Here is an 11,031-nt window from a genome sequence, read left to right as displayed (position 1 = left end):
AGGAGCAAGTTGCTCCTATTTATAGGATGGCAAGTTGGTGACTTTCCTAGCTTTCTACACTATTCTAGAAGTATTAGTATTATTTTATTATAGCCTCACAACTAGATTTCTTTGGAGAAGTCTAGAAGTGGTGCATCTTTTCTTGATGGATTTTGCTAGAACATTCTAGAGAAGAGAAAAATCTAGAGCAATAGAGAGAGAAATCTGGAGAAATCCAGAGAGAGATATGGGGAACTCTAGAGAAAGATCTAGAGAACTCCAGGAGAGAGAGAGAGAGGCGGTGATCTTCAACAGGGTCAACCCTGGACCGACCCAACCCTATTGATCCTGGTCCGGTTCCCATGGAGACTAGGTTAGTCCTTGGTCCTAGAATGTTTGGACCGGCACTTTGCGGGTCGGTCATCGATCTTGAAAGTTCCAGGTCGGTCCAACCCGGATATATATATATATTGGTAAGGTAAACCCTAACTATATATTTATATAATTTTTTTATATAGAGAAAACCTTAAAATAAACGGCATTAATAACATTAAACAGTTCTTTAGTAAGGAGTTCAAGTAATTTTACATTGTTCTTTAATAACTTATGTTTTTAATGTTATTTATGGCATCAATAATCATAATTTACAAAGGAGAAAAATATTTTTATGAGGAGTTCTCATGGCGTCCAAAAGGCACCTTATAGCATCGTTCTCTAGTATTTATTATCTTCTATCTTATTTGTCCTCTTCAATTTTCTAAAATTGAAAGAAACAATTTCTCTACTCGCCACTCGACACTCACCTCGCTCACTTTGGGTCACTCATGCTACTCGTCCCTCAATGCTTGGCTTGTTGCTCCCCGCTTGACATTCGATGCTCATTCTATTCGACACTCACCCCACTTGATCTTCATTGTTTGCCTTTCTTAAATGACCTCGCCCATCATTGAACCCATTGAGTCGGTACGATCCCTGGTTACCTTTCAAGGAGTACAAAAAATTAAATAAAACATTATTGATTGGTCTTAGGTTAACCTTGAAATCAAACCGAATCCATTGGGTTAGTCTGGTCCTCAATTGCTTTTTAAGAATTACAAAAAATGAAATAAAAAATTACCGGTTGGTTCCGGATTGACCATGGAATCGGACCGAACCTATTGGGTCAGTCCAGTCCTCGGTCTCAAACTCAATAGGGTCGATCCCCGGTCCCAAAAATTGACAAGTATTGTACGGGTTGGTCCTAGGGTTAGGGGGTGGACCGACCCAACCCAGACCATGCTCACCCCTAGATAATACCAGGTCCTCAAAACTCTTACTAATGGTTGAATTTAGTCCATAAACTCATCTTTTTCCAATATGGTTCTCGTACTTTTAAAAACTGATGCAATGCTATGCTTCCATAAAATGGGCTAGTGGAATTTGCTGATTTGGTACTTGACGCCTTTAATTTGCCATTAAGGATCCAAGTTTGCATATGACATGCCAATCGAACGTTCCAGATGGTACCGCACGTTCGTCTTTTTTCTTTTCCCCTTCTTTTTCAACACACAAATAACGCATTTTTAAATCTCTCTCTCAACGTTGGAAAAAAAGGGGACAAATAAATGCAAAAAGCTACATCTTCAACGTCTTAGGCTGCATTTTCACTCACACCGCCTCAGCCATTGTTACGCTCAAACAAATCACCCCTGCTAAGGCCGGCATCGTCAGCACCACCACTGGAGCCCAAAACTCCACCTCCGGCAGACCTAGGCACTGTCGACATCTCTTTTCTCTGCTTGGTTGACAGATCTGAGTAACGGATTGGTTTCGCATTTTGGGAAGTTCGTGCTATTGATGCATCTGGTGATTAGTTGAGTCTATGGAGCTAGATTGAGTTTAGGTAGCAGTATATATGTCATAGTTATATTATCTAGCGTATTACGTGATACACACTACGCAGAAACAATCACAATGCGTGAGCTCTCGTGTAAATCTGATTTGCTATTATGGCTGATTGAGTTATGTACTGGGACCTAAAAAATAATCCAACATACATTTATTGGCGTTTTAAACATGAACTTCAACATGCAGGTATTTTCTCAGCCCATAGTCGGATTCGTTGAGAGCTGGTGTTCCAAGCGCTGGCCTAACAACACTCTCATAACGAGGAAAATTCCGGTCGACGTCCCAGGGTACGGCATCTACCACATCAATCTCTTCAGGCTAATATGGAGGAGCGTGTATATCATCGTGACCGTGGTCATAGCCATGATATTGCCCTTCTTCAATGACTTCCTGGGACTGATCGGAGCTGCCTCGTTTTGGCCATTAACCGTGTACTTCCCGGTGGAGATGTACATCGCAAGGACGAACATGAGCAAGTTCTCCTTCACGTGGACGTGGCTGAAAATACTGAGCTGGGCTCGTCTGGTTGTATCGCTTGTTGCGGCAGCTGGTTCGGTCCAAGGACTGATCCAAAGTCTCAAGACAGACAAGCCCTTCAAGACACAATAAATGTATCTCCAAGCCCTACTGCCCAATACCTAGTTGGAAGCAATATTATGGTGAAAAGCTCTTCAACTGGGCGAATGGTTTAATGTTTGCTGCTTCGCTAAGTTGTTGAGAATAAACATTTCTATATAAGGACAGGGAAGATAGATTATGCTAGCGAGGTTAATTTACTTGCTAAGGATTTTGCAAACACTCTCTCTCTCTCTCTCTCTCTCTCCTAATAAACGTTGATCTTGTCTGATCTTCTATCAACAAAGGAAATAAACCTCTTGGTGACCTATCTAATGCTAAAGTGTCATTTACATTAGATAATTAAAGTATCGAATTTGCTAATCAATTTGCATGTAAGTGTCCTTCCCTAAAAGTATGTATGACGTTGACCTCGTGGAGATAAATCTAACAATTACCCAATCTAAGTAAGGAGAATGCTGCCATAATAAAGAGAGAGTATATTTCTTAAGAAAAAAAAAATTGCCGCTTGTGAGCTCAACTTCACATTAAGTTTGCAAATGTCCAATGAGATGGCCTTTTTAGAACCAAATATATGCCCCAAAGTTCTTCCCATATGCCTACTTCTTGCATTAATTACAAAAATACTCTAGAGTAGTATCACCCTAAGAAATATTCTAGATTACACTAGAAATTGATTTCAACAATAGTCAGAAAATAGGAGTCTAAGAACACCAGAGATGAATTCTTACAATAATACTCTAGTATAGGCCTCTCTCTCATTTTTTTTTTTTTTCATTTTCCCCCTTTTTCTCTTGCTACATTTTTTTTTTTTAAAAGAAGGAATTCTTTGGACGCTTGGTGACTGGGTTCCTTAATGGTTTTTATTTTCTTTTTCAAGTTTCTAAAATGATTTTGTGAAATAAGAAAGATTTAACTCCGCCAGAGATTATGGCTACGCATGGTAACATTTCTTGGCCGGAGAACAATTTCTTTTCATAAATAGTTCTTTTCTATTTCTATTATGGGGAACAATTTCTATGTAAAAAACCCGTTTGGTAACTACACAAAATTTTTACTCTAGAAATAGAAAAAAAATTGAAATGCGTTTGGTAAAAAATTGTTTCTTTTTTTATATTTATTTGTTTTTTATTTTTGCCGGTAAACCTCCGCCCCTTTGGACGCCGCGGTTTGCTCGGTGACGACCGGTGGCGGCGGCGGCAGCGGCGGCCTCGGCGGCCGGGCGATGACCGGCGGTGGCGATGGTCGGTCGGCCTCCGAGGGCTGGGAGGCGATTGGTGGTGGCGACCGGTGGCGGCTGTCGATCAGCCTCCGGCGCCGGCCGAAACGGCGGCGGTCGGGCGGCGGCGGCAGCAGCGGGCGGCGGTCAATGGCGGTTAGCAAGAGAAGAATAAAAGAAAAAAAAATTCACTTATTTCTTAAATTTGTTCCGGAACAAGAAGCAACTTTTTTACTTCTCATTTCTATTCCAAAACCATTCCAGGGCTAACTTTTTGTTCCCGGGAACAAAAACTAAGGGTGCGTTTGTTTGCGATTCGTTTAAAAATTGTTCCGAAGAAATAAAAAAAGTGTTTTTGTTCCGGGGAACAATTTCTGAACAAAAGAACGCGTTTGGTAACTGTATAAAATTTCTGTTTACGGAATAGAAAAAGAACAAACACGTTTGGTAACGTAAAAATTTCTGTTTTACGGAATAGAAAAAGAACAGAAACACGTTTGGTAATGTACAAAATTTATGTTCCAATTTTTTTTCAATTGTTTTTTTTAATAAAATGTAAAATTGGTATTGAATTATCATTCTCATGAAATGCTCATCAATTTAATTTTGTTCATATTAAGTGAAAACAAACATTCTAAACTTAATCATATTTGCTTACTCGGAAGAAATTTTTTTTAAATTTGTACCAAAATTTTCCCATTTGTTTTTTTTTTTTTAGTGTAAACTTGGCTTTGGATTCTCATTATCATAAAATGCTCATTAATTTAATTTTGTTCATGGTGAGTAAAGTCAAATATTCTGAACATGGTTATAAGTGCATACTCAAGAAAATTTTGTAAATAAACTCTGTACCAAATTTTTGTCACGTGCCTTTTTTTTTTTTTTTTTTCAATAAAGTGTAAACTTGGTATTACATTATCACTCTAATGAAATGCTCATCAATTTAATTTTGTTCATGGTTGGTGAAGACAAACATTTTGAACATGGTCATGTGCATACTTGGAACAAAATTTCGTAAGTAAAAATCCCACAATAAGAGCTACCTAAAAGAAGAATACCTCATAGATCTCTACGTAGACCCTTTCATATATAACATCACAATAATGAAGTAATATAGTTCATTGTTTAACTTCATCACATTGGTTTGAAGTGAATACTTAAAAAAAAAATTACAAAAGTCGGAAACACAAAGTCAGGAAATTTCAGGCATATTATGATCCCTCGCCATTTTATTTGCAATCCTTGTCCTGAGCATGTTTATTCCAGGTGCATCATGCAATGTATCATCTTTAACCTCCAATTCTGTAGGTCCGCATGGATATTCTGGATCTCCATATAGGAAAAAGTTTCTATCCATCGCATCTTGATCACGAATGTAATTGTGGAGAGCACAAACAACAATTACAACAAGTGCTTGCTTCCGAATTGTAAATGGAGGCATCTGTCTCAAAATGGTGAATCGATTCTTTAATGCCCCAAATGACCTCTCAATTACATTTCTCAGTGAAGAGTGCTTCTTGTTGAACAATTCTCTTGCTGTCCTTGGTCGTCCCCCATTCCCTCTATACTCGCTTAGATGATACCGATTGCCTCTAAATGGAGTTAAAAATCCTGGAAGTGCTGCATAACCTGAATCTACCACGTAATATTTCCCTATAACATGATATATATATATATATATATATATATATATAAATTTGTTGTGATATTGAACTATAATATATAATCATAAAATTGTCTTCATAAACAAAGTAAGTACCAGGTGGTGGTCGGGAAATTGCGCTTGCAGATTTTCGAGTGCTGCTGAAAGCACTTGACAATCGTTGGCAAATTCTTCCCATCCAGCATACACGAAAGTAAATTTCATATCAAAAGAGCAAATACACAGCACATTCTGGATTATTCTCCCACTCCTACCTCTAAATGGAATCTGCTGAGACACAGGAACGGTAACATCTATATGGGTGCCATCCATAGCACCTACGCAGCCCTGTTAATATATTAACAATTTCATATAAGATTATCAACTACATGTATTTGACAGTATAAAATCAATATAAAAATCATACCTTGAAGTAGCGTTTATGACTAGGATCAATAAGAATTTCTTGTGCAATGACGTCAAAGGACGGTGGTTTGATTATTTCATTTGAAAGTTTGATCATTGCTTTCAACACTTTGTTGAAATACTTGCTTATCGTTTCTCTTGAATGTTGGAATCTCTCACATAAATCTCTATTTGAGTTATTGTGAGTAACCACACTTAAAAATATCCCAACTTGTTCATCTATTTGAACAAATCGACTATCTTTCAACCAACCCCTTACCCTCATTAAGTCACATAAATTCAGAAAAACATGTCTCTCCATCCTAAATGCTTCCTATATCCTATCTGAATGTCCATGAACAATCTCCCTTATCCATTCTCCTCCTGATAATTGACTGTCCCTAATAGGTTCTCTCGTATGGAGGGACGTGTCCATCGCAGCTAAGCAGAGCCACGCTACCAATATGTTAATGTCATCACCCAAGAATTGTTCAACTGGTTGTACTTGCTCATTAGACACACTATTTGATCCCCCTTCTATAGTACCTATACAATCACAAAAATGACCAAAACATCAATATAGATTTTGAAAACACATCCCAATAACAATCAATAACATAAGTCATAAAATCTCAATAAAATATGCCATTACATATAAGTACAAGAGTCTCAACACTAATCATATTTGAATAAACTAAAGATTAATAGATAATATACGTTATACAGTCTAATGAAACTCCATGCAATTCATCATATATTTCCAAATATCTACTAAAGAAATTGAAGAATGCCAATCCTCCTTGTAGGTATGCATGTAATGAAAGCCTCCCTCCATTCACGACTGACGCATGCTCGTTCCACTGCTTTATTGTAAACATCTTGCTCTATCTTGGGCATATTGTTTAGAATCTGGACCGTAGTAGATACAGAGAAAGGGTCTATAGGTGGTTGTGAAGTCCTTGAGCTCGCAGAGCCATCACCAGATGGACTTGATGACTTAACTTTTAGAAAATCTCGTATGGCTCTACAAGTTTCAGCAAGACTGGATTGGTTACTCTTTCTTCTTCGCTTACTATCTAGAGTTCTATCCAATTTGTGCTTCCCACAAGCTGAAGTTCCAGTATCGTCTGTTGTAAAAAGTCTGTTATCACTGTGGTATCCAATGAAATCATTTGCATTGCTACCATCATAGTCACCACCTGCATTGACACCATCTGCATCGCCACCACTATTGTCACCACGTACATTGTCATTACCATTGTCATCATCATCCGACAGATTGTCTTCTTTAGCACATCCTACGGCATGATTCCCAGTAGCATATGTACCACTAAAAACAATACAAAGCTCAGGATACTGAGGAAGTCCATTCTTTCTGAATCTTGCCCACTCGACATTATCCTACAATTTTTACAATAATGATATTTCAGCAATATAATCATACATTTTAAAATTGACATCTGTAATGATATCAAAATGACCACAAAGTTAAAAAATACCTTGATATGAGATTCCCATATACTTGGATCGTTGACAACAACTCTTTTGTTGACATTATCCCAACTAAATCCGGACTGAGAAATGAGTTTGTGAAAATTGCCATACTGTTTTTTTAGTTTGTTTACCTTGTTTCTCAGCTGAACCATGGTAAATTGGAATCCTGTCTGTCTATTGAGTTCAGACTGTACATTCCTCCACCCCGCTTTGTTGAAAGTGGAAGAGGTGCTGTTTCCCTTTTTGACCTCATCCACCAATAAACCGATAAGTATATTGGTTACAGACTCCGTCCACTTTGCATTGAATGAGTGTCTCTCGGATGCCATTGAATTTTCGACCGGTTGAGCATCACATGAGTTATGAATTAAATCATTAACATAAAACCGTAAGAACTACACACCATACACAAAATTAGCATGGTAACCTATATGGATCCGTATATCCTATCCTATTTTGTGAACGGTCCAACTAAATTATAAGATCTCTAAGATTAAGACAATGAAAAAAGAAGCCGAGAGGCCAACCTTAGCGTGCGGATGATTGTTTCCAAATTCAGCAAATTGCGATTTATGTAGCAGGGACTGGCAAATTCCGGACAGAGCAAGGGAAAAAGAATATGTCTTCGTGGATTGACATCGGTAAGGCGGAACTTTGGATGGATCCACCGAAGTTCTCAAAGCATCAGCGTCGATAATGGATCCACCAATGCCAGTATTGTTCACCTGAGAATGAGTCAACCAATTGAGATAGAGTGAGGATGTACCTTAAGTAAAGAAAAATTCAAGATAATAAGCAATAAGGCAACAACTAAACAGCGTCCTCCATTCTTTGCAAATCCATAACTTAAAGAGAAAAAATCGAAGCATTATAGCCATAAGATACCAAGGATCTCGCATAATGTATAATCCCCAACATTCCTACCAAAAAAGTCGAAAAACGTTGTTCTGATAGATTCACAAAGAATGCACTAAATGAACAAGTCGACAGCTATGCGGTCGCATATGAAAAATGACATGTTAGGGCACAAAGTTTTCACTAGCCAATTGTCGCGACCTACCCTCGGGGGGAGGGGAGGAGAAGCAACACAGAAAACACCAGCACAAAACAGAGCGAGGGAGAGAATTGAGCCACTCTCTTCTCTCTTTTTTTTTTTTCCCTATTCTTTTCTTTTCTTTTACTTTTATTTTTCTCCTCCCCTTTAGTCTACCCCTACACGTTCTCTTCTTCGGGCGTCATCTTCTTCCTTTTGTCTTTTTCACTTTTAACACCCATTTTTTCTTTTTCTTCATCGACTTCCGATTGGATCAAAATGTGGCTGAGCCGCAAGGGTTCATAGAGACACATAAAAAAAAAATACTAATATTAGACCAAATCCAAGCAATACAGGACAAAATGCGAATTGAGAAGCTTTAACACAAAGGCAGAAAAAGAAATAACAATAACTTGGACATTGATTCACATCACTTTGATATATTCAGCCACAAATCCATAGTGATTCACATTAATATATTCAGCCACAAATCCATAGATCCGCATGATGTCATAGAGATTGATATTAAAGAAACAATAATGTATAGAACTCTGACACTGATAAAAGGCTATTTCGTCATGCCCGATGTTGTCAATTGACATTCCACACACAATGAAAAGTGTAGCAGCAGCGAGCAGACGCTCGCTTGGCAACAATAACTTCTCTGCTCGCTGCTGCTCACGCTCGAGCGAAGCGGAGCAGGGCTCGCTGCTCTGCTGGCTCGAGCATAGAAGCAAGCGAGCAGACGCTCGCTGCTATGCTCGCTCGAGCGTGAGCAGTAGCAAGCGATGCTAGCCCCACTTGTCCAAGGCAAAAGAAGATTTAAAGAGACACATCACAGAATTCCACCCCTTGGAAGTTGGACAATAGTTTCAAATCAGGTATAAGAGCTTTGGTTCAATGGCTCCTCGTCGTACAAAGGCCGTTTGGGAAACCTCGGCTACGGTGAGAGATCAATGAGACATCGAGATGGAGGAATTCAGAAATCAAGTGCGGAGCTTCAAAAACGTTTGGAGCTCTATGAGGCTCTAGAGCGCAATCAACCGCATCGTGCCTCTCGAAGATGAAGAATCGCATATGCTTGCTCGAGCGTGAGCAGCAGTGAGCAAGCTGCTCATCTGGGCGAGCGTAAGCTTGCTGGTACACATCTCGAGCGAGTAGACGAGCTGCTGCCGTTGCTTGCCCAGATCTGTGAGACTCGCTCAAGCAAGCGTCTCGCAGATCTGGGCAAGCGCTGGCTAGGGCGAGCCCTCACACTCGAGCTTCGACCAGCCATCGCCCAGATCTGCGAGGGGTGGCTCTCGCCGAAGTGAAGACAATTGGTGAAGGAGGAGCAGTGACCAGGTTTACCTGGTGAAGGAGCAACGGCTGTCGGCGCCGGAGAGGACGACGGTGGAGAAGGCGGATGCTCTCAAGACAGAGGCCACTGTCGGCGCTGGAGAAGACGATGGACTTCTCTGCTCGCAGGAGGAGACGCTTGTCGCAGGAGGAGAGAGGCGGTGTTCGAAGGGAGCAAGAAATAGAAAATGAACACGATTTTGTTCTTTTTTGTTCCTCATATGTGTTTCGTAAATAAGAAACACAAATTTTATGTTTCTTATTTCTTTTTTTTTTGTTCCCGGGAACAAAAGAACAAAAAGGAACAAAACACACTCAAACGCATTGTTCCTTTTTGTTCCCAGGAACAAAAAAACAGAAAAAGTGTTTAAAAACAAAAAAAAAGTGCAAACAAACGAGCCTAAGTTGCCGTTATCAAACGGGTTTCTATTCTTTTTATTTTGTTCAGAGGAAGAGAAGAATAGAAATTCTTGGGCTGGGGAAGGTTACCATGCGCAGCCTATGAAGTTTCTAATATAAGTTTGAAAAGTGTGGAAATTTAATAATCATATATCGAAGGGTTAGAGATTAGGTAAACTTATGAACTACATTTTAATTTCTCATTATGATAAAAATCCCAGATGGTGTAAACAAGTACATAAGCAAAATTGTATGACACGAAACGAGCAGATGGCACACAGCTCTTCATCAACTTTTGCAAAACCATCCTCATTAGTTGTCCCTTTCTCCATTTGCTCCGTAACTTTCTTGTGATTTTGCCCCAACAATTCACGTAGAATCTGCAATTGCATCTTTACTTTAGCTATTTCCTGAAATCCTAACTCAAATATGTTTCCACCTTTATCCACAGCTTAGATTTCCATTTGCCTAAGAGCTTAGGCGACCAATCTCTAGATAGAGATAACACATAAATTTCAAAATTAGTTAAGATTTCTGTATAAATCTGATTATTTTTTTTTTGACAGAGGTAGACATTTTTTTTCTTGATACTATTTGGAAAAAAAAACATGTAATATAGGTTCTATGAAGTTCTTTAGTTAAAATTTTCTAACGGTAGATGAGCTTAGCTTCAAATAAAATATTTGTCGAATAGAGGAAGGATTTTGTATTAAATGACTAGTAACAAACACCCTTGCGAATGAGCAATTAGAAGACGAAGACAAAGGCGATGGAAAAGCTTAACAAGTTGAAATCTAGAGGAAAAAAAGGAAAAAAGAAATGATAGCAATGGGGCAATACCTAAAGAAAAATTTCGAGTCATATTACCTGCCTATACCCAAACTTTGGACTTAGTCACCTAACACATGAGATTTTACAACTATGCTTGCACTCCGGCGAACTTTTGTATTAGTAAAGTCCAACAGGCAGGAAGGGCGGATTGCATTTAATATCTTCTAACATCAAATAGGTAGACAGAAGCATAATAATCAATAGAAACCATTTTTTTTTCTAGTTTGG

The 11,031-nt window shown here is 38.8% G+C and overlaps 1 long non-coding RNA gene across 1 annotated transcript; it reads right to left on the bottom strand.

The window, feature by feature from the left end:
* Window positions 1-5,827: 5,827 nt before the first annotated feature.
* Window positions 5,828-9,738, bottom strand: LOC120294986. The gene is made up of 3 exons (XR_005552358.1): window positions 9,586-9,738; window positions 7,730-7,927; window positions 5,828-6,254 (listed from the first exon to the last, which is right to left on the bottom strand). It is a non-coding gene; the product is annotated as an uncharacterized LOC120294986 (long non-coding RNA).
* Window positions 9,739-11,031: the final 1,293 nt, after the last annotated feature.

Source organism: Eucalyptus grandis, chromosome 6, assembly GCF_016545825.1.
Source record: "Eucalyptus grandis isolate ANBG69807.140 chromosome 6, ASM1654582v1, whole genome shotgun sequence".
Lineage (NCBI taxonomy): Eukaryota > Viridiplantae > Streptophyta > Magnoliopsida > Myrtales > Myrtaceae > Eucalyptus > Eucalyptus grandis.
Note: the sequence above shows the minus strand (reverse complement) of the source record. Positions and strands in the feature narration are given on the sequence as shown.